Source organism: Stegastes partitus, unplaced genomic scaffold, assembly GCF_000690725.1.
Source record: "Stegastes partitus isolate 25-593 unplaced genomic scaffold, Stegastes_partitus-1.0.2 Scaffold700, whole genome shotgun sequence".
In the NCBI taxonomy this organism is placed as follows: domain Eukaryota; kingdom Metazoa; phylum Chordata; class Actinopteri; family Pomacentridae; genus Stegastes; species Stegastes partitus.
This window is the reverse complement of record NW_007578431.1, coordinates 8,228-33,498: the sequence shown is the minus strand read 5'-3', so window position 1 is coordinate 33,498 and position 25,271 is coordinate 8,228. Positions and strand designations below refer to the sequence as shown.

General features: G+C 41.5%; 1 long non-coding RNA gene across 1 annotated transcript; it reads left to right on the top strand.

Annotated features, from left to right (window-relative positions):
• The first annotated feature begins 1,076 nt into the window (after positions 1 to 1,076).
• On the top strand, positions 1,077 to 25,015 carry LOC103363914 (uncharacterized). The gene is made up of 3 exons (XR_520520.1): positions 1,077 to 1,087; positions 11,667 to 11,674; positions 24,939 to 25,015. It is a non-coding gene; the product is annotated as an uncharacterized LOC103363914 (long non-coding RNA).
• Positions 25,016 to 25,271: the final 256 nt, after the last annotated feature.

The window sequence follows — 25,271 nt, the reverse complement described above, 5'->3', positions numbered from 1 at the left end:
TTAGCTTAATTAGCTAGTTAGCCACAGCTGCTAGCTAGGTTGTACTTCCTGTCAACAGAACCCATAGTGTCCTGCTACAAGTGAGAGGTCTCCTATGTCTACCTGTAACATCAAGGACCCTTTTTTGATCATTTGAAGTGGTAACTCTGCCTTCATTAACATCATTATAGAGGCGCTGCACAATAGCAGAAACCTCGACCCCTGTAGCAACAATAACTCAAATCAGGGAAGAGGGGACTTTGAGATGAGCAATTTTTTCCTACAAAGTGCAAACGTAGGCTAAAATTTGCCATTCCTTGTCGATGGTGTAAATGAATGTGTTGAACTCTTTATTGGCTCTCGAGTAGGCGACACCTACTCGGCACAGCAAGTTCAGACTGATAGTAACAGTGACAAAACGCAGGAAGGGTGAAGGCATTACTGTCAGGCACAGTGGGGAGATGAAAACTTTATGACGCTGACGCTGTCTTTTAGGTTCAGCCAAGAGCTGAAAACTCAGGAAATTCAAAGAACCACGCCAAAGTCAAACTTCAGCTCATCACTTTACTAAGACTTTCCAACATATTGAGAGGCAACCACCTCAGTGTCCTCCTCCACCAAAGCTGTATTTATGTTGAAAGCTGTGCAAAGTGTACTCTAGTAAAATAACACATTAAGTAGAATTGTCCCTTCCGGCGTCTTAGATAGCAATATATATTATACTGTTGCATTATATTACCTGATGTGCTAATGTGTGTGCAACATGTTAATGTTACAACAGCCAGCAAGGGAATAATAACGTAGCCACTGACTAATGCCTGCAGGAGAATTTCCATTTCTCAGCTGCAGTGAGGTCAGAGGTCAGGGTTAGCTGCCCTGTAGCACTTACTGAATGTCTTACAGACAGGTCAGCCGGGTGGATGGTGGCCGTAACGAGAGCTTGGCTCCAGGTCCTGTGATTGAACAGTTGCAGTGGTTTGTTCCACATGTGCCCCCCGACTCAACCCCGACCGTGTGTTCGTGACAGTACGGATTCCTGACACAGTGATTTTCATCGAGCTGCTGGCGCTGATACAACATGACCTGCTGGACACCTGGGCCCAGCTTTGTACTGTCATGCTGCAGTGTCTATTAGGATTAACATCCATCCACACCTTAACACACACACACACACACACACACACACACACACACACACACACACACACACACACATGCAGAGAGACGTGTGTGCAGTTAAAGGGATGCATAAGCGTACATGTATGTGCACATCTAAACTAATTTGCATGCATACACACACTAACACACATACAAACCTTCTGCTTATAAATCTATACATACTGTAGGTCATGCACACACACACACACACACACCCTCGTACCCAGACACTGACACACAAGCTGGAAAAACACACAAGTCCACTCACGTGCATTACAAGCTGAATGCTGCACACACACACACATCTATCTCAAATGCATGCACACAGGCTCATATAAAATGTAAATAAACGTACATGCGTTCTGTGTCTCACACACACATATAAGCTGTGCTGAGAACACACAGAGGACCCTGCCCTCTCGTATTGACTCTGCTTACTGTACATTGTTTCTCACTCACTGTTACCTTAGCACTTCTTTAAACACGGTGATCCCCACGTGAAAGATTAGCGGTAGCGACCGTTGTTGATTCTGCACCGTCTTTCTCGCCGGTGACAAGCTGGCTGACACATCCTGAATCGTAGCCTCTTTGTTATCGTTGGGTGTGTAAATAGGAAAGGCCATTTCTGGGCTGAATGTGGAGGGACAAGTTTGGGCTTAAGCTATATTACTGTCTGTCAGGCCATACGGGTCTGTTCGTGTGTGTGTGTGTGTGTATTTAAAGAAACAGCTCAACAATTTGGGAAGATGAGTTAATCAATACCTTCATGTCCATCTAACTCACATCCGTGCAGATTGGTAACATCAAGCCAATCAGATGTAGAGTACTAGTTACTGAGCTTTACAAGTGTTGCTAAATGAATTTTTTTTTTTAAATTTTTTATTTTGCACAGGACCAGAATACCTGCTTTTTGTCTGCATATGAAGCTAAGATTATGTGCTGTAGCTCAGCAAGAAAGGAAATCATTGTTTTTTCAAAAGAAAATGCCAAAATCTCATTCAACAGAAACTCTTCTAATTGTAACTCTGCACTCAAATATCAGACAAATATCTACTGCTGCTGGCATCACCTTTGGTCTGCACATGACGTTTTACCATCATGTTACTAAGCTTGTCCAGTTTTCTTAAGCTAAAATCAAATGTGTCTTGTCTTCTATGGATCTCAGACTATTATTTTCTTTATTTTCTCCCGTCTATATCACTGTAATTCCCTCTTATGCTACTTTAAACGCCTTAAAATTGGGTCAAAATGCAACTACAAGACTTTTAAGTAGAGCTAGCTGTTGGTCCCACATTACCCTTGTACTTGCATCCCTGTACAAGATTCTGTTGGCTAGATTTGGGATGCTAAATGACCTTTTCCCTCCCAGATATACTTCAGATCTCCTTCTTCATCCTTCCACTTCTGTGCCAATCCAGCCCAAAGACTTTTATCCATCCTTCCCTCCAACTCAAACAAAAAGTGCCTTTGCTGTTTTCAACCCTATGTGATCATCTATCAGATTGGCTGCGTCTTTGGAAGTGGCTCCTGAAAACCCACATTTGGTGCATCTGTTTGTCTCTGCACTGTGTTTAATTTTGTGATTTGTTTGTACTTTATTCAAGTTTCTCTGTATGTGAAGCACAATGTAGATGTATGTTTTTAAAAGCGCTTTACTTCCCTAATTACTTTTCCTTTCAAGGTTAACATCAAAAACAATAAAAGTGAGACAGAAAAACATCAGTCAGACTGAAACACGCCCTAAAAACTGCTCCTGCTGAACGAACATATTCAGATTTATTCCAGAAATATGTTATGCATTTTTTTACATCCTAGGCAACTTGGGAATGCAATAGCAATTTACATTAAGGTAAACTATGAATTAGCTAATTCTGTGTGATAAAAACCTTGTCTGTTTGGCTCTTCTTTCTTTGCAAAGTCAGAATTCAACAGCATCAACAACGTCTCCCTTTAATTTCCACATCGCCCCCCTTCTTTTTCATGCCACTTTACGGAGCACAATACTTTATCTGCTGCAATAAAACCTGACAGACACACTGACTGTATATGTGTTCCGCCGGTGTGTGTGTTCCCCATCCTGCAGTGTTATTTGCTGTTATCCCGGGACTCTGGCGGTGTTTGATATCGTCCCCTGCGGTGGCCTCTTTAGACCCTCTTTAGCGCCTGGTGGGGCAGCCCAAAGGCTAAGGCAAGCCTGTGATTGTAGCCCCCCACCGTGCCGGGAATGAGGGGCCTGCCTCCCTCCAATTACACCCAACCCAGCCCCATGAAACGCGGGGCTTTACGGCTCTTATCCAATATGAACCCCAGGCAATAGAGGGCAGGCAGAATAGGGCAGCAGCAGGTAGTAATGGAGCTTAAATGGCAACAGGCATTCCACAGTGTGAGGCCTCTCCCACTGCAGGAGACAGGTAGGGCGACAGGTGAGGGATGGATGGCACAGCCGGGGAGAAGGTTCACGCACAGAAACACGTGACACGCTAAAGCATGCCCGTGCATGTGCTGGCACACACATATTTTGTTGGTCAGTCACTATTAATATTATTTTAAAAGCCATTTTGCTTTAAATACAAATGTTTTCATGTTTCTTGCAAGTATCCTTAAAGAACAATCATAGACTTATTAAAGAAAGCAAGATAAAAGCTTGGAGATGGTCGGTTCTGGTGCATAAAACACTCAGGGGGGGAAGGTTTGGTTGCATGTTGGTGTGAGGCACACTTTGGCAGCTTGGGTGGAATGACTCCATCACATACCAGCTCCCTCCTTCCCATTGTTCTTAGAGTATTTTACAGTACATTTAAACCAAACACCTTTACACCTGTAAATTGAGCCATAGGCCATCCATAAATAGGAAGGACCCCAGGAAAGGGGCTGGACAGGTATTGTAGCCCCTGCTGTGAGCCCCACTGGGCAGCCCCGGGAAGCTCTGGAGCGGCAGCACATCACCGTGAAACTGTCAGTTATAAATCGGAGAGTTTCAGGGTGGTGCCTTTTCATGTGAAATCATACGAAATAACTTCCAGATAATGTGCATGACATATTTATTATGGACAGCAATGATTTTTGTTGTTTTATTTCTGCACAAATTCCAGGACAGGAAGGACTGATACGACCGCCACAACAGGGCCCGAGGTCGATAGCTGGACTCTCCTCCTCTGTGCTTCCCCAGTGGTGGAACCAGTTACTAAATTCAGTTCAATCTGCTGATTCCCTCTTAGTCTTTAAGAAAAGACTAAAGACCCAGCTCTTCACTGAACACCATTGCACTTGACAGACTGGAAAAAAACAAAAAAAACAAAAACGAAAATAATAAAATGTCCTATTACCTCCCTACAGCCTGCTATTTGCATCAACGCCCTGTCACACTTGAACTTGTTCTATGGCACTTATCTAGATTGTTTTGTCCTGACTAGATCCTTGCTTGTGTTGAATCCGCTCTCAGATGTACGTCGCTTTGGATAAAAGCGTCTGTTAAATGAAACTGTAGAATTGTAGAAAGATAACGTTCAAGACTTATAAGCACAACAATGATGTATCCCTCAACTGACGAACTGCACTTTATCATACAACATACACATGCCAACCTTCAAACGTCCATGTGTTTGTGTGATCACGCAAAAAAACTCCAAAATGTAACTTGTGAGAAGTGGACTAAGCTCTAATATCCCCACTGAGTTGGTTGTTTTTCAAAAGCAATTTTGCATAAAACAGGAACCACGTACCACTGGAATCACATTTTCTAAATATGTAAGCATACAATCACTGGCTTCTTTATTAAATACACGTGAAATCTCTCAACTACTTTTTTGTTTTTGTTGTCAAAAAAGGTAATAATTGTACTTTGTGTTTATGACTGAGGTTCTTGTGGGTGGTGGTGGTGTATTGGTTAAATTGTTAGGTGTTCCTAATATGCTCATTTATGTGAATGTGGTGGACAAAATATTAAAAACACTTTTAAATATAATGTGATACAAAGCACACCCGCTATGTGCTCTGACCTCAAGCATTTATATAAAGTAGGATTATCACCTTTATGACAACATCAACACATAGAAGCTTCATAAATGTAGAATTTATGGTAGAGCTGTTGTATTAGATTGCTTTAGATTTCACCGGGTGTACCTAATAAAGTGGCCCGTATGTATATATTGGAGGTTTTGTGTATCCTTTAAAAAAAAAGAACACAAGTCCATCTTGGTAAATGTACCTGTGAAAAACCAGGAGAAGACTGGTGATATCGACCAAAGGGGAAGGTGTTGCCCAACATGTAGTTGCCCCTGCTGTTAGCCCACTGTGTAAGCCCCATGTGCTAAACTAATAGCACCCCAGCCCAACTCCCTTCATGTCTTCTGGTGGGTTTAATTAAGCTAGCATTGTTCACATTTTGCTAAATGTATTTCCAGGGCAGTCATGTCCTAAACACCTGGCAGTAACCTGAGATGCCTTCCATGAATGACCATTGGGATTTTATGGTAGGTGGGACCCCAGGAAAGGGGATGGACAGGTATTTCAGTCCCTGCTGAGAAGCCCAGTGGGCAGCCCCATGAGGTAATAGTACCGACAGCACAACCCAGTGGAACTTCCATCCATCTGTCTGTCCATTTTCTATACCTGCTTTATCCTGTGGAGGGTCACAGGGGGGCAGGAGCCTATCCCAGCTGACATAGGGCAAAAGGGAAGGGTACACCCTGGACAGGTCGACAGTCCGTCCCAGGGCCCAGTGGAACAGTCTGCTAAAACCAAAGCTGTGTTGTTGTTTTTACCTCCAAATATGGAAAAAGCTCATACATGAATTTTTGTTGCATGACGTTGATGGGCTGTCCTCTGACGGTCTGTAGAAAACAGTCAGCCGTCAGCACAGACTGCAAAATTCCATTTTGGAAAGAAAAAAAAAAAGCGTTCAGTTCTCAGTGTTTTCACACCTAACGGCACATAAATAGTTCATTTTTCCAACATGTAAAAGAATCACCAAGGACTGCACTTTGCATCGGCAAGCACCAAGTATAATAGTTCAAGAATGTAATTTAAATGAAGTTATACCATACAGAAATGAATCATGCTTCACCAGTCCACCTGTATAGTGAGTCAACACCAGTCTGACTCATGGACACTGTCCACACCCAGAGAGACAGACTGATAGGCTTGTGCAACTTATGTGCGTGACAGTGCAGTTTTAATCCCATGAACCCCGAAACCTGTTAGCAGGTTTGAAAGTTTCTTTTGAAATTTTGCCAAAATAACACTAATTTCACCGGTAAGACGCTGCAACAGCAGAAAAGCTCATTGGACGTCAGTGCTTGAACCTAACTCGTGTTGTGTTTGGTTCCGTCAGAACAGATGATCAAATATAAGCTTAAAATGATCACATTTATCAAAATCACTCTATGTCGAATTTAAAGAAATTGTTCACATCAGATCCTGCAAAAACAAAACATTCTGTGACCTGCAGAGCAACTGAGAAGTCATGACTGACTCAGCTGTGACCAACAGTCACAAGGCTGGAGCTCTGACTTCTCAGGTGAGCTGCAGGCAGTGTTTTTAAAGAGCAGAGAGGAGTGAGAGTTAAAATACAGCATTCTGGAGCAGCAAAATAAATGCAGCTTGGTTAAAAAATTGGTATATAGTGATGCAAGTTGTGAGTAAGTTGATGGAGGATACATTCAGCACGGTGAAATATCTTCCTAGAGTTGAGGTGCAGAGCAGTGTGAAAAATGGACAGTTTGGAGAAGCTGTAAACATGTGAACAGGCCCAGTCAAGTAGCCCATCTATAGCATGTGGAGTCACTGTTTTTTTTTTTTTCGTTTTGTTGTCACTTTTGTGGGCTTTTTTTAAAAAATATTGTACATATTGGTTTTAGTTTTCTATTAATGTTTGTAAAATAAATAATGAAAGAAATTCACTTTTGTCTTTTTTAGTCTTTTATGGCATCATAACTACGTCTTACTGCACACAAGACATTTGAGTTGTCTGTACTTCTAGTCATTGGTTGTTTCCAGTGGAGGTGCAGGACTTAAAAATGAGCCCAACAATGAGTAATAATGTGACAGGAGCAAAAAACATCCAGAAACTGGACCGCAGCAACTTTAAGGCTTCACTCTAACGGTCCGCTAGGGTCAGATTTATGTCATCAGAGGGTGCACATGAGGCTCTGTGCAACCCTCCAGTATATTATACAGTACAAGGTCATAAAATGCATGTGTGCCAAATACATAGATGCCAATCTACTGCCTATGTAAAGACTGCAACCCTCAAGCAGACTAGAAAGTAAAATAAGAACTACTCTCTAGTCTGCAGATGTGTGTTTCCACAAAGCAGCATAACCAGGTCTGAGCAGTTCTTACATAGACAACATCTGGCCATTTTTGAATATCTGCACATTCTTAAAGAAGCAATTGCTGGTCATTTCTGTCTTGTACTAAAAGAAAACACTAAGCATAAAGTGAAATTAGGTTTTTGTTGCAATAGTTTTTGCATTTTCATCATCAGAATAGAATTATTCCTTCATTTTCATTACACAGTGCGCAAAAAACAAAAATCTAACATTTTCTAGAAGTGCAGTAAGAAATGTACAAATATAAATTATACATATCTAGTTAAAAAAAATGTGCAAGTGTAACCTATAAAAACAGTGATATAGCTTATTTGGTGTATTAAGAACTATATCAAAAGCATTAGTGTAGCTGATGTTGCACCTCTGGATGTTGCACATACAAAAATCTAATGACTTGTAGTAGTGCAAAATGTACATACAAGGTGTAGTAGTATATAAACATGTGTAGGCTCAGAATGTCAATACAGGGTGCTTGTGAGAAGAAAGTACAAACAGTGTAGCTATTTCCAGATTCTGAAAATGACCAGTGAACAGATTAAATCAAACTGAATTGCTAGTCGTCACTCAGGTCCAGAGAGTTCATATCAGTGTTTTGCAGCTTTACAGTCTGCTTTATGTCAGTCACTAGACACCTATAGATTTGCTATATTTGTGAATACATGTTCCTGGCATTCTGCATACTGTTGATGTTCTGATCCATGTAATTCACCTGTAATACTGACCAGTGAAATAAAACTCCTGCCATGTAAAGAGACACAGCAACAAAAAGGAGGCATTTAAGCAAAAAATAAATGTAAAAAAATCAGCTCATTGTTTTTCTTTGGCTGCAGAGCCGCTGTTATTCTTGGCCGCAGATCGCCCGCCTGTGATCCTTTTTAATGCCATCTGACCTCTGGCATCTGAGCCACAGTTATGGAGGCACTTCCTCTCTGCCTGGAATTTAGCGACGCAATTAACAGAAACTCTCTCTGATGTCTTATCAGAGGTACAGAGTCAGAAATGGAAAGAGAGCAGAGGTGTTGTTGTAAAGGCTACGGTGCGACCCAAACACTAACAGTTACTTTTCCAGCGAAGGGAAACTGGCAGATCTGTGTTTACGAGGCTGTGGACTGATTGTGCTAATAAACACAACAAACAAAATGTGCTAAAGACAACATCGGCTTGTTGGTGTATTATTATTACTGGGATGTGTAAACTGAAGCTTATCTCTGAATATGTTAGGGTACATGGAAACTCATTACACATGTTTCAAAGCATATTTTCACATCACCGCTATCAGATTTGCAGTATTACAGCAGCAACGGAGAAAACATAGGGAATAGAAATCAATAGGAAGATAAAAGAAGAAAACCCTGCTGGATGCACAACGATACAGGATATTTCTGTTTCTCTCGTTCCTTTAAACTTTCTTATAGGTTTTATCTGATGGCATCACCACACTCTCAAAGCGTGTCCTGCTTTTATTGCAAGCAGGCCGCATTTAAATACGAATAACCCCTGTAATCAAGGCCTACGAACCCCACAGGTTCCCTCTGTAAACTGCCCATTGGTATTCATTGTGGCACAATCACAGCGAAATGGCTCTGATTGTAAACGGTTGTAAAAGTCTTCATTAATCTGCTCTGTACTGAGATGCCTTAGAGACACTTTGTTAGGCTACCGCTATCCAACGGGAAAGGCTTGGCTTTAATCCCTTAATATAATCTGTAAGAATACATTAAACCATATTCAAGAAATCCAATTGGTCCCCTCGTGCTGTCTCACAATACAGATGCTTGTGTGAGTTTTCTGCTGCTATGTGATGAAGCAAATGGAACGTGAGGAGATGTTGCTGGTATCTTTAAACTCTGTGGAGCCCCTAAACTAATTTCTCTTTGCCTCTACTGAAGGTGGCAAAACATTTTCAAATTTGGCTTGGCTCTCCAACAATGTGTCATACCCACATAGACCCACAGCACAAAACATTAGTTTCACAATAAAGGATGCAAAATTATTACTTTTTTGGCCTATTTTTTAAACCAGTGTCTACATCACATGAACCACCAGCTTCTGCAGCTTTGAAAGAGCAGCAGAGTCCACATTAGGGAGGCTGGCGGGGTCGTGGTCAGGCTAACCAAACGCAGGATGCTGACCAGAATAAAACCATTCTTTTATTAAATTATTTTTACACTTTGCTTTTTTTTTCAGTCACGGTTTTAAATTGCTTTCAGTCGCTGTTTACACTACAAAACTACTTACTTACCAAAACTCTGTAAGGTTTAAGAAAATCATTTTGGTTCAAATATATCCATGCAACAGAAACGCTCCAGTTGTTTTCCGAGTTGATAGGGTGACAAGAATAATCCTTAAAAAAGTAGATATCTCACAACTTTACAGCCTGTTTTTTGCCAATATAATATGTTTTGTACAGTAGATATTATATACTTTGATGTGAGAAGAGTAGTCAGTGAGTACATTCTCGCTCAAATCTGGATAGTTGCATAAATAGAGAGTTAAGAGCTATAAAATGCATTAAAATATGAGAATGCTAATTTAAAAATAAGCCCTGAGAGATGTCTGTTTTACAGTGTTTAGATAGAAAACTTTTAAATCAGACAGACTAGTATTAAAAACTAAATACAGATAAGGCTAACAGGAATGCAAGAATTTGATACTAAATCATATTACTGTACAGTTTTGACCAGATGATAACGCCAAGATGAAAAGCTGGAGCATCAAGTTGTGTCAGTTCATCTTCTGGGGACCATGAGTGGATTTAATTTGATCATAATTTCACGACAAAACGTCCAACAAATGGAGGTATTTGGATCCAGACAGACTGATTCATTAAAAATTATGAATGCAACTAATTTACCATCAAAACTCAATCAAACAATATCTTTCTGAGATATCAAAAATAATTAAACAGGATCAAAATCTTAACCTCGTTGGCAGAGACTGATCTTTGTGGATGAATTTTGGAGCTGTATGTGAGCACACATGAACAGTTGAAGGGGCAGGTCGTAAGGAGCGTGGAATCAGACCTCTGGGCATAGAAGGGGTAGAGCCATGGATTAGTATCCCACTGTTTTCGGTGGAGTCGATTTCCCTCTACTTCCCAGGTGAGACAGGATGGGACACTGGCTCCCTTGCTGTGTTTAGGTGTGTTCAGGACTGGTGGGCAGCATCAAACCCCCCCTACGGAGCCTGTGAACCAACCTACTCTGCAATCCCTTCAGGTTAACAACCTGGAGGTTACACAACCACATTCCCTGTATATTAGTAATATGCAGCATACATAGACAACCACTGGCTGAATGAAGTTTTAAAAAAATAGTGTCTGTGTGAGAGCTGCTCATGCTGAATATTCCAAATACCAAGATTTCATTCCTGCAAGAGCTCACAACCCCAGTGTTAGATAGTTGTGACAGGTGTAACAAACTCTCCCTTACAGAGAAAAAGATGCGATCAGCGTTGGGTGTAACATTCAGTTTATCAACAAGCATTTCCAGTGAAGCTTTTGCCCCTTTCTAGTGAAAAGTAGAGCAATTTAATGTCAGAATGCGTTGAGAAATCCAGTGTAAGGGCAGACAAATAGGATTATAGGGTGTATGTTCTTGTGAAACTGCTAACTGACTCATAATCCTGCTTTAAATCAACTCAAGTGCTCACTGTTTAGTTTACTGTAAGAAAAAGACACAAAGCATACATAGAAGGGATCGAGTCATCTGTAGTTATATATATGTGTGTGTGTGTGCACCCTTTAGTTTCAAGAGTTGTTCGTCTTGTTGCAAGTCAAACATTGATGTGTGGGAATCCTCAAACAAGTCACGCAGTATAGACACCCCATACATACGAGATGTACAGTGTGTTTACTCTGAGTCCTGCTTTTGCCAGTGAGCTCTGTACAGGTGGACCAACTGCAGAGTGGCTACTGTAAATTTGCAAATAAAGTTAGCTTAATGTAGATGAATGGAGACTGGCTCTGTTTGTTCTCTTGCAGATGGCGAAAGCTTTGTTTCTTCTTCTTCTTCTTCTTTAGTAAGTCGCAGTACATAATATGTCAAATGCAGTATGTTAAAAAAAAAAAAAAGAAATACCAGGACGTTCTAATACATCTGGTTGCATTCTGACAACACGCTTTTCTGGCAAATCTAACCGACAATCCCTTGCATAGCTGGCGATACATCATATACGTCAAGGTGTCCCCGCTCATAGCCGGTCTGGTCGAGCTAAAGCAACAGGTTTAGGCCGCCGAAAGCACACAAGTATGTACGAGGTGTGTCAGAAAAGTTCCAGGACTGGTGTCACAAAAAATATATTTCAAACCCAAACTACAAACTGTGAGTTTTCCCCTTCAGACGATCAACCAGCACGTCTACAAAGAGATTCTGTAGCGTTTGCTTCGTTCAGAGAAGAGGTGAGAGTCGTGGCAGGACAAGTCGTGGCTGCTTCACCATGACAACACGCCTGCTCATAATGCCATGAGCATCCGACAGTTCCTGGCTGAGAAGAACATCACAGTGCTGGAGCATCCTCTCTACTCACCCCACCTGGCTCCGTGGGATTCTTTTCCTCTTCCCAAAGCTCAAGGGGGTCATCAAGGGGACCCGTTTTGAAGATGTGGACGACATCAAGATGGCTGTGACGGCGGAGCTGAGGAGGATCCTGGAAGAATCCTTCCAAGAGTGCATGGCTGTGTGGCAGAGAAGGCTGGGGGAGTGTGTTAGACTCCAGGGAGATGACTTGGAAGGGGAAAACTTGTAGTTTGGATTTGAAATATAGCTTTTGTGACACCAGTCCTGAAACTTTTCTGACACACCTCATATGTCTTCATTGCAGTAAAGTTATATTTTTTATGGAGATTTCGGTTTGTTCTAGATGTGAAATCATAGAGAAACATAAACAAGAGAGTTATTTGGTTTTATGATTTGGGCTAAAAACTGTGTCTGTTGCTTTCTGTGAGGTTTCTGGGCAAATATCGGTGGTGAAATGTGATCAAAGTCTCGCCCAAATCGATTCACACGACTTAAACTGTATATAATATGAGGCGACTGCAGACCGTGTAGTCTTGTGCTATGTTGAAGCGACACTGAAATGTTACCACATCTGATCTTGGAAGATTGATATCGAAACTTTTACAGGAAAGTGGGCAGGGTGCTCAATCAGACATGAAGCCTGCATCTTCAGATGCTGTCGGATAAACAGAAAGAGGCGCTTTTGGGAAACAGATTAAAATCTCTGTTGCAATAACTAAACCATGCAGATGTTAACAAATAGGTTAAAAAACAAAGAACATCCTAAAGGGGCGATTACATGTCTCATGCATAGTTAAGGATAAGAGGAAACAGATATTCTTATTAAGAATAAGACATGCTTGCCCTGTCATGAAGGGACACACATGACTGACACTGACACACACACCTTCGAACTCGATGTTCGTCAGTGGTTTACAGTAACTCAGACAAACAGCAGTCAACAAATGAGCAAAGCCAAGAGTGACGAAGAACATAAATCATGCACAGTGTTCATGTCGCCGCCCTGCAGCGTGACTGCTGGCACGCGGAGCTCTCTTCGTACGCTAGCTAGCTATTCTGGGCTTCACTGAGCGCGTGCAGAGTCACCTTTGAACCCTAACGCAGGTGTAACAGCCGGGGTTTTATGGTTGTGTATCATCAGTCAGAGCGGCGAGCTGACACTGTGCTGCGACCTCCTGACCTCTTGTAAACTTTGCCGACTTCCTCTTTCCAAGTGAGTGTTTCTGGTCCAGCAGAGCAGAGCAGGAACTCCTTATCAGTCGACTGAAATGATTTTCCATAAAAGAGAACGTAGATTGGAACACACATAGAAACATGGCATCAGTGCATGGGGTGTAGTCAGCATTTTTACCACAAACTGTGTCCAAATACAGTTTTGGGTTTTTTTGTTTTACAAAATGTGCAAAACAATCTGCATCTGCACTAATGTTTTGTAGAGATATTTTTACCAAACTTCCTATCCGGCCTTAAGATACCTGATTCAGTACTGCAAGAAAACAGCTGAATCTCTTCTTTGGCATAGTTTGGTTGGTTTGCAGTCAGTTGCGTTGTTTTTATTTGGTGTAAAGTGAAGCTCTTGTAGCTAAAGTATCAAAACTTCAAGGACATTTTCAGTCTGAAATCTTAATGGATTTTCTGCACATGGGAATGTAAAGCTTTTTTTTTTTTTTTTTTTTTAAAGAAATTATCTTGTAAGAAACTTGAGGTCGTGCTCGGTGGTTAGCACCTTTGCCTCACAGCAAGAAGGTCGCCGGTTCACGTCCCTATGAGGACAACCGGGATCTTTCCGCGTGGAGTTTGCATGTTCTCTCCAGGTTCTCCGGCTTCCTCCCACACAGTCCAAAAACATGTTGAGGTTAACTGGTGATTCTAAATTGTCCGTAGGTGTGAATGTGAGTGTGCTTGGTTGTCTGTCTCTAAGTGTAGCCCTGTGATAGACTGGTGACCCGTCCAGGGTGTCTATTTTTATCTATTTTTATATCTAAAAATATATATATACTCTATCCAGAGTCAGCTGGGATAGACTCCGGCCCCCCCTGACCCTAGTGAGGACTAAGCGGTGTATAGATAATGGATGGATGGGAGACTTGAGGCTTAATTAGGGAGGCAGCAGTTATCTGACTCATGACATCAAGAGATTTTTCAGAAAATTTGCAATCATTCTGTAAAGATTTTTTTTTTTGAACCGCCATCTTTAGGCTGCTGTAATGTCTTTACTGTACTATGACATATATTTTTTATATATTAGCATTTTATAAATGGCCAGGAGATGAATTGGCATATTTTCAAGCAGCAGTGAAAAATAGATTCACACGTAACTCTGATTGGGTTTTAAACCTCGACGTTCATGACTCGACACGTTAGCGTCGGAGTCTAAGCTCGAAACGCCGTTCTTACCGGTGAAAACAATAACTGGGCTAATCTGCTTCATCACGTCTGTATCGTGGGGTTTGATCACATTCCAGCGTTGTTTGCCACATCAGAAAACAACAAAATGCTGCCTAACCTGTGTGTGGGATCTGATTTGCCAAATTTGAACCGACGCATTTGGCGATCAACAAATCCTTAATTAAAAAAATACCCACAATCTGTTCATTGGTGTTGAAGCTAAAATGTGAAACGATGAAAGGTATATGTCTTTTAATCCCTGAGTTTGTGTGTACAGGAAGCAAACAGGATCCCATCACACCTAATTATAGAACCTTTAATTATCAGAATTATTTAAAATACTACAACATACTTGTCATCCATTCTATTTATTGTAAAGCCACAATCAAATACTTGAATGAAGTCCAACCTGATATGAATAATGTATTGTGTCTCTAATTTACGTCACACAATAGCATTGACAGCTGAGTCAAAGCAGCTGCTCCCTCCTCTCTGATGTTTCTGCCTCTTCACTGTCCTCATCATCCCCTGCAGCCCGCTCAAATAAATCTGCTATATTTTAACACATTTCACAGCGACAACCGGCCTTTTTCTTTTGTTTGGTGTCTTCTCTGCTCCAGGTTTTCTCTTTCGATTCATTCTACAGGTTCCACCGCCCTGGTCGCTGCAGCAAAGATGATCTACTGGATATCTGTACTTTGGCATTTATCAGGCAAATATCTCCGGGGTTTGGAAAAGATACCGGTTCATTGGAAAAACTCTCCAACTGCCCAGTAGCCAATCAGCACTTGATCTGATGTGAAATAGTGAAAACAGAAAACAGTGTTTGGGTGTGAGATGCTGCTTGTGCTAAAAATACATAAGAGGACTGGCTTTTAGTAGGTTTTTGTTTTTGTTTTTTAATTTTAAATTATGGTCTTCTTGTCACTCACTCACATTAGTTAGCAACTGATAACTAGTAGTTTTCCAGTTACAGATTAATCGTAAAAGATTTGCTGTACATGTAACAAAGCTTAATTGTGAACCAACAGGACTGACCAGCTGCACGATGACATTTTGGTTAATATTAATAATCAATATACAACACTCAGAAAGAGACAGTTGTACATCCTGAGTATTGTTTGTGTTTATAGCATATTTTTCTCATACAAAAGTGGAAAACGGGCTGCAAGGTGGAGCAGTGGTTAGCACTGTTGCCTCGCAGCTAGAAGGTCACTGGTTCACATCCTGGTGAGGACACCCAGGATCTTACTGCGTGGAGTCTCCATGTTCTCCCTGTGCAGCGTGGGTTCTCTCCGGGTTCTCCGGCTTCCTCCTACAAGGTCCAAAAACATGTTGAGGTTAATTGGTGATTCTAAATTGTCTGTAAGTGTGAATGTGCTTGGTTGTCTGTCTCTAAGTGTAGCCCTGTGATAGACTGGTGACCTGTCCAGGGTGTCCCCTGCCTTCATCCTGAGTCAGCTGGGATAGACTCCAGCTCCCCACGACCCTAGTGAGGACTAAGCGGTGTATAGATAATGGATGGATGGAAAAGTGGAAAACTGAAAGCAGGAAGCTTTTACAAGGGGGCATAACTACAATCATTTAAGTAAAGTCTGAGTTTTCCACTATCACTGCTGTCAGTGGGAGATTTGTTTTATTTTATACACTTATTTTGTGCAAAATAAATGATTCTGAGTAAAATTTAAAAATGCAACAAGGTTATTTTATACATCAATAGTGTGAGCTGTCATAATGCAGAAGTTGTGCGATTTTGCAGCCAACGAAATCTTTATTAATGCCGTGATAATGACGCTGATTATTGTTCAAATCTTCCCTCGACACGCTGTTCAAGACGTTCTCACTCAAACAACATGAAGGCAAGTCTCATGTGTAGTTCTGGTAACATAAGCTGGGTCGGTTCAGACTTTAAATAACCGACACATGCTGTTGCTTGTACAGGGGGTAATTTAATGGAACAGATCAACATGAGCTGTGGCTGATAATGTGAAATATTAAACAATCAAAAATAATTCAGTGTAATTACCTTCACTGTAGCCCAGAGGTCATGCTTTGTGTTTGCGTCAGCGCCGCTGTTTGATACACACAACAGTCTCAGGAGAGCAACCTTCTAAATACAGATAATAACACAGAGGAAGACGAGCCAGACTTGTCCATCAATGAGATTTAATGAGCGTATTATTCTGTCCTTCTCGTGACACTATTCAAGCGGATCACCGTGTGCTTTGTGAGCACAGAGCATCCCCGCCGATCATCAAGTGTTTCAAATCCAGCATTTTATCTGCGGCAGAGTGAAGCACTCGGGTACAAAACTCTCAGGAAAATTACCAAAATCTAAATGGATTCTGTTTTCATCCGGACCGCAGCTGGACATGAAAACGTGAAGCATATGTTTTGTGTTGAAAATTGCCCTGTGAAGGACAAGAGGCCCAATTAGCGAGACAGCAGTTACCCAACTGTCTCGTTAAACAAGAGATTTTATGTGAGAATCCTTGTAATTATTCACACGGGGTATTTTTTATTTTTTTTAAATACATATTTTAGTGTTGCTGGAACAAGCTGTACACTTTTCACTTGTAATTGGTCGTCAAACTTTTCTGCCGAGTCTGTTCTTCCACTGTCACGTGACGGCGCTTATCACGATCACAAATAGCTCCAGTTGGCAGGATGTCAAGCTCCAAATTTAGAAATAATACAGAGTTAGAACTATTAATTATGCTTGTCCTATAAAACAGAAACAAATCAACAGATATTCTAAAAGAAGTCCGTGAAAGTTTAACATATTTCACAGTTAACACCTTCCAGTAAACATACGTGTGAATGAAACAGCTGGACTCGTTTTCTTGTGAAACAGAAAGAGGAAGGGATGAGACTGCAGACGAAGAATTTCCCTCTTATCACATCTCGTGTTTTTGTCTCTAAGTCATCCTTAAATAAACACATTCCTACAAATCGGTTACTTGGAATCCCGTGCACAGCAGGTGCACCGCACACAGTTAGCCTACGCAGACTTAAAACAGCTCAGTTGCCAAATCACCGTCCGGTTTGCCACTTTGTCCAAAATCCCATCCCTTCTTCTTCTTGTTTTATTGCTTTCAAGCATTTGAAGAGTTCATTTGCAAAAACAGATAAGTCCATTTTTGTAGATTTCCAGAAATTGTATTTTTTTTTTTTGTTTGTTTTCTTGAGATAATATCAATCAGACTGAAGCTGAGTGGATTTGATTCAGTAGAAATGACAAAAATAGAGATAACTTAAGTTTGATTGATGTTGTCACAGGAAGAAAAGTGAGTTTTGTGAAGGGTTGTAGATGCAGTTATCTGTTTTTCCAAATGAACTCTTCAGTTTATTGCAGCAAAGTAAAGCTCGTATCAAATGAAAACACACAACTTAACCTTTTGAGCTTGTCTGCACAAAATGAGAAAGATCACTTTGAATTCACACCAAACTGACAGCTTCTCTTTAACCCCAACATGTATGCTCTGAAACACTGATCACTCATCCACAGTTTTTAACCACATTTTGTTTAAGTCGTCTTTACATAGGATAGCAGACACACGTCAGTTTTAAAGTCTGCCTTTTTGATCCTGTTACTGCCCACAGAGCAGTGTAACAGTAAACTCGAGACCGACACCAGAGTTTACATGATGAAGAGTTTTATTCTAATCCAGAAATACCTCGGATTAATATCTAGAGTATGAAGTGTAAAAAGCTGCCACTGAGCTCCGTCAGCTGGATTGTGTTGACAAAGATTCCTCGAGTGGGCCTTTTATCTAAACCGTCTTAAATGTGGACAAATAACACAATTAAGCCTACGTACAGCCAAATACTGCCCCTGCCAGTCCAGAGGGGCATAAACATGAGCCCACTTAGCTGAGTCAGATTCTGCAGTTTGTCGGTGGCAAAACTGTCAGGAATGTCGTACTTCACTTGGGAACATTCTGACAGTTTTAACCATGTCCGGGATGTGATTCAGATAATGGCTATTTATCAGTGAGTCAGAAGTTCTCAGTTAAAACCTGCATGTGTCTCATTTTTCCCATGTACTCCTCAGGCACTCCTCACAGTTCATCGTGTCAGGTGACATTCTCAGCCTTGGTCGTGTTGAGAAAATAAATTGCTTATCAGAATCAGAATCAGAATAGCTTGAACTGTAGTTTTTTTTTTAGAGAGTTGACAAAGTAAGACATGTCAGGTAGCAGTAAAGTGCAGGCACTGGTCAGGATTTAAACCATAAAAGTTCAAACAGCATTAGCAGATTATTTTGGTGATAGAAACATTTGCAGGTGAAGAAGTCACAGGTTAAAATGTGTGTTCATAAAGGTCAGCTCGGTCCAGTACAACGCCTGGACCGACGTAGTGAAGAGGGAGCTGAGTTCCAACCCTCACCTATGGTCTCAAGCTCTGGGTAGCGATCGAACGAATGAGACTTTGCATACAAGCAGCTGAAGAGAGTTTCCTCTGTAGGCTGGCTGGGCTCAGTTTTAGAGGTAGATTAAGGAGCTTGGACATCCTGAGGGAACTTAGGATGTTAAAAGGAGCCGATTGAGGCAGTTGGGATGTTCGATTAGGATGGCGACTTCCTTTGGAGGTTTTCCAACTGGGAGAAGACCCCGCAGCCAACCCAGAACTCACTGGAGGGTTAATGTATCTCGGACTGTACACACTGGAAGCGCATCAGGAAAACAAACAGGGCTCCAAACAAATGCTTGTTTTGAAGAGAGGCTGTATGATTAGATTTATCGTGATCCACACCTTTCAAATTCATTCATTCATTAAGAGAGTTGTGCTTAAAGTAGTCGCTGAAAGACTTTAGAGAAACTTGATTGATCGATCCATTGATGGTGCCCAATTGAAAGTTGTAAAATCTCCAGAAGTCTTGTGCTATGTTAGTCTACGGTGCTCGAAACACCTCAGGAATAATCACTGAGACGGTGCTGCAGCTCAGTCTGAAACTAGATCTAATATTATGTAAAGATTACAGTGTGATGGATTGCAGGATTATGCAGTGTGTAGATAATGGATGGATGGATGGATGGATGGACGGATGGATGGATGGATGGATGGATGGATGGATGCAGTGTGATGCCAACCTTTCGGAAACATCCACAAGAGCCTAGTGTGTTTTTCTGTGGCCGATGTGTGAGTCAATGCGACCGTCTGCGTATCCTATAGTCGGCTAATCCACATGCTGGTCTGCTAATCAAGTCTGGCACATATGCAGACACCGTGAATCGATATTAAAATGGTTTAAAAGAGGACATGAACTCATCAGAACAACTGTGTTCAACAGTTTTGCTTTCATTGGCTTCACAATGACTTGAAACAATTGTGTGAACTGGTGAAGTTATTCAGTAAACGGGCTTTAAAAATTCGCCCACTAACTTCTGAATAGGTCAGTCATTGCTGAAGATTATAGCATATGATGCAGCACACTTTGTAGATTAGATTGTGCTTTAACTGCAATGTATCACAAGTCGCTATGCAAACAAGACCAGGTTACTAAGGCCATGCTGGCAGCTCTGTGACCAAACACTTAGAGACTGTTAAGCTTTGAGAGTGACACACCGGTGTTCCTTCATCAACACAACAGGGGAACTTAAGGAAAAACTTACACCAGAATCCTTTTTGGTGCAGTTGTTTAAGGAACCTCTTCTTGTATGAATTACAGGCAGAATGATTTGAATATTTTCAGAAGAGGAATCCAGTTTTATAAAGCCAGGTCCATCATAATTAATGAAAATGACAGTGTAATGATTTAGGTTGTAGTTAAAATGTCTGAGCTCACAGGGGAACAGATCTGGACATAGTTTGGGATCTTGTTCTTTCTTATAATAAAGAAAAGATAATTGTGAAAATTTTAATTACCATGTAGATCCGTTCAATAATTAATGAGAAATTCCAGCTGGGACCACAAAGCAGTGGACCGACCAGATATCCTGCATTCCCTTCAAAATGTTTAATCTCCTCGATCTCAAACAGTCACGTCCTGAAGAAGAAAAAAAAAAAGTTGAACTGGACTTTTTTTTTTGCACAGCAGTTCTTTGTGTAAACAATAAAACCCACTAACTGAACATCAGCAGCAGTTCAATGCATGAGAGGAGATTGTGTGTGTACGTGGTCTGTGTGTGTATTTGTGTTTCTCGTATGGCGGGTACATACATCTGTTTACACAGTCACACTGCAGGGATCCAACCGCCTTTTGAGAAAACATATATTGGTGCATTATTGATTGAAGACTTGGTTTAAGATTAGCTTTCATTCAGGGTAAAGGTTAGGCACGTAGCGCGTTGGCGTGTAGGTGAGTCCCCTATCAAGAGACGGAAACACAACTCTGGAGTAAGTGTGAGCCAGACAGAAAGTATGTGCATACTTTCTAAACCTTCCAGGGAAGTGTCAGACCACTTCGCAGTTTTAGGATTCCTCCACTTCCGATTGGCTGAACATCTGAAGGCATTTTCTTCGACCCTCGGGCTCATGGCTGAGAATACAGCAGAGGAGGTGACGAACCTGACGGAGAGGGCAGCACCCTAAAGAAAGAGAGGAAAAGAGGGGGAAACAAAGGAAACTGGAGAGAGAGAGAAAGACAGTAAGAAAGATCATAGAGGTGAGAGAGACAAATGAAGAAGGGAATGGGGGGAGGGGGAGGTTAAGGAAGTGAGAGGTTACTCTAGAGAGCTTTAGTTACGTAGGCAGAGAATACAAGGTGTCAAGAGAAAAGGATGTAGAGGTCACTTCATCCAAAGAGCTGTATTTTACTGTCACAGGGTGACAGGTGAGAGGGCCCAGGAGTTAAAAGGTGTAACAGAGATAAAGGATAACATGTCACTGAGAGGGTATGCGCTAAGAAAACAATGTAAGGTCAGTACCTTTGCTCAAAGAACCACTTCCTCAATAATGAAAGTACGATCCTTTTCTTTGCTGCATTCTCCAGTGAGCTACAAAAACTCCCAGAAAATCTGAGATATGGCAGTGATTCACCAGATTTATCTGTGTAGTAGTCACTAATTTGTACCGCAGGGTGTTAATGAGGTCAGAGAGGCTGCTGGAAGGAATGCAGAAGCTGGACACCGTTAGTCAGACCCTGATTCCATGTACAGTAATTAAAACAACATGCATGTCCAGATCAGTAATGGTGCAGGCTTTACTGACAGCAGGTGCACTGATCAGGCCAAACCAGTGCACCTCCGTTTAACCTTTTCCATTTTGGACTACCTCTACAGAATTCAGACCATATCTAGTGTTCAAACTGCCTCTATTTTTTAGAATTATCTGTTGGCTAAAATGCTCTTTATTGTTGCTTCATTTCTGTTGCATCAGATTCGGTGGGGTTACAGTTGAGAACTTCTATTTACCGACTCCTTGTTACACGGCTGTTATGTGATCTCCAATTTGCAGTTTTGATAATTGCATTTCAAAATTCTCCCAACAGTCTCTTATCCACAGAGCCCAAGGCTGTTTACCTTGGCCTCACAGTTGTGGCGCTTTTATTGACAGAATTTGGGAATGTTTTGTTCAGGGGGGGGATTTAACAAATAGCCCGGGGCTTTAAGGTGGAATTTGGAGACTCTAGAGAAAGATTGTTGATATTTGTCTGCGCTAGCATATTTAGACAGTGATCATGTAGCGGATTTAGTATTTCTGTTGCTTCCTCTACAACTGTCTTACCTCCCTTGCGTTTGATTTTGTTCTGTGTATCACCACGGTTGTGTACATGACAAGTATTAGTCTGAGCCACTTTATTTTTCTCCCATTTACAAAATCTGTGCGGTGTACAAACATTGGATAATTTTTTCGAGTGTTAGAACAAACCACTAGTGCACCATGAGGAGAGATTCATGTAGTTTGACAGAAAATGTTACAGATTAGAATCTCACATCTCTACATTAAATTTGTTTAAATGACTCTTTAATTGGACTTTTTTTGTGTAACCAATTTAGTCATTTGCAAGTTGTTTTTCCTTCTTTCTTTTAAATCATTTTCTTGCATAATTCGCCGCAAAGCTCACATAAATCACAAAAGGAGGTAAAAGCCGAGCAAAAAAAATTAAAAACAAAGATCTCACAGTGTCAATTTAGGTAACCAAATCCTGCAGATTTGTTGAGTTTATCTCACGCATTTAAACCGGCTTGTCTGCGTGACCGAGCAGAGATGAACCTTTGTGTTCAGTGAGCAGAGATTGAGCTCCGTCACCTCGTGACGCACCGATATTGCGTGCAAGACAGATTTGGCACAATAGCCAAATATGCTGCCAGCTCAGCCTACTCATTTAGATAATTCCTCTAAATTTCACTGCTTTGCACAATAAGGAGTGGTCACACCTACGGGACTCTTAAAGGACTCAGACTGCATTTAAAGGATTTTTTTTAAAAACCTTTGCATAAACCGCAGGTAACACTTGCACTAGTTTTAAAGGGATACGAGATCAAAGGGGCGCACTGTAGGCTGTAGATGGAGATGTGAATGTAAGAGACATGTTGCTGGACTATGTGAGGTGTCTGTTGACTAATTGCTGCTGCCCTCGGGGCACATGAGGTGTCGAGGGGGCAAAGGTCAAGGCTATCTATCAGGCTTGGGTGAAACTCATTCACCTGTCTCCAACCTCAGCAAGAGTAAATTTCAACCCTCTGAAGACGTTTTTTTTCTCACATATAGTCGTCTTGGACCAAAAAATAAAAAAATAAATTGTGTGACAAGACGCCTCTTTTGCCTATTTTTATTGGAAATAAAGTGTTGTTACAGTGCATGTTGAAAACAAAGTAAATAGCTGTTGTTATTAATAAGTCGTTTCTTAAGTTGAGGCTTCTGAGTGAGTGGGAGCCAGTGACACAAAACACACAAAGGCTCATTCATCAGTTGCAACACACTTATGAGTAAATCACTCCTGATGTGGTTTGACTTGGCTACAACTGTGTACAAGTGTCAATATTCGCCTCACAGTTGAATGATTGAAACGCATTCAACGTCGATGATTGGCAGCGCCAAAGAGGTGCACGAAAGTGATTAAAAAAAATGATAAAAGCCCTCTAATGGGCGTGATCGCCGGGATGCACAGCCCGTAGCAACTCTTAGGAAACAATCAAAAACAACCAGTGATCCACACAACAACAGACATTCCACTTTCACCACAAACATGCAGGCTGGGAGATGTGCATAGCTTCAGCAGATTATCTTTGAGAAGCAAAAATGTATTCCTCCCACCAGAGAACTTAATTAATAACTAGACTGCAGTAATAGCTAATAATAAAACCGGCAATAGACATGTTGGAAAAAGTGGCTTTTAGACTCTGAAGCAAAGAGGCAGAAGAAGCCAGTGAGAACACACGCACATCTTCCTGTTTAAATCTAAATTAATAACTGTTTTCTTTTGTCAGCGCTGCTTTATAGCATTAACATGACATGTGTTGTAAGCTGTTCGTGCACTGAGGGATAGTGATAAAATAATTGCTGAAAAGCATGTGTACACACTCGGAGAATCTTTTTTTTCTCACAGTCCTGGAAACCAACTTGACTTGGTTATCCAGTCTTAAAGCTTGGCCCGGAGTTATTGTGTCTCAGTCGCAAACATACACAAAATACTTCCCCCTGGAAATCTTCCAAAATCAGCTCATCTCATTTTACTAGCTGTGACAAACTTAGAAAACAACAGCAGCGACAGGTAGCAGGTTTCTGTGTGTCTGTTCGCGCTAACCTGCCTGTTGTGGGGACGTATAGAGTTTCCAGTGTGGATGAAACTCCCGTAGGAAACCAGTGAGTCCCATCTGTCTGGGGAACGCCTGAGGTGTAAAACCAGAGAAAGGTTCCAGCCACAACAGATAGCTGTCGCGCCTCTGGGGAGGATTAATGAGGATGCACCGGCCTGGGGTTCATATCGCATCTGTGGTGTCATGTGTAACTTTTGTGTAGTTTTTCGGTTAGGGGTGGGCAATCTGACAATCTTATATCATGTACGATCTTGAATTGGCATATGATCTAGTTTTTGGAGGAGTTGTACAGATTACATCATTATGGGCTTATGTATTGTATTTCGAAAGCAAGCAAGGTGTCCTCGATGTCATTCAGCTTCCTCTCCAGCAAGTTTATTGCCGTGCAAACAGACTACATATCCAGCGTCTTGGACTGCCGCCGGGGAGATTTGTCCTTGTTGTGCTCAGAAGACTAATTGCATCCAACCAGAACCTGAAACATGTTGAGAACTGGTTCATCTGCCACGATGCCAAGCTCATAACGTTAAATCCACTGCCAGGTGAAGTGAATAACCTTGATCGTGTTTATATAATCCAGTGTTCTGCTGGGAAACCTTGGATCCTAGTATTTATATAGCGTGCAGACCAGTTCCACCTGAAGGCCCTGCTGCCAACATCCCAGCACCACTTGCATTTAAAACACCTCCAGAGGTCCAGCATCCATGATCTGAAACTTCAGAGCATTTTTATTTTTATTTTTGGTCTTTCGTGCTTTTATTAGATAGTTTTTTAGTGAAGAGAGAGACAGGAAAGTGGGGGAGAAGAATGGGGGAAGGACCTGTAGCAAAGTGCCATGTAACTGGCTTGTGGCAGCCAAGCATTCATAGCGACGTCGCTTTTTGATTCTTCGATGTCGGCTCTTCCGATCATTGTGAAGCAGAATTCACCAAGCCTTGGATTGTTCAGCCACTAATAGGGAATGTGAGCTGGGTTTAGACCGCGTCATGAGACAGGTTAGTTTTACTGAGGACGTGTTGTTGCAATAGCAATCCTGCCCAGTACGAGAGGAACTCATGAGCCGGATTCGAACTCACTACCACTGTGTCGGGGACTTTAGCCCCTGTACGGGACGCCAGCTCAGCCAGGTGAGCTATCGCGCCCAGCTTCAGAGCATTTTTGGCACTAGAAGGGGGGGCTGCTTATTTTTAATT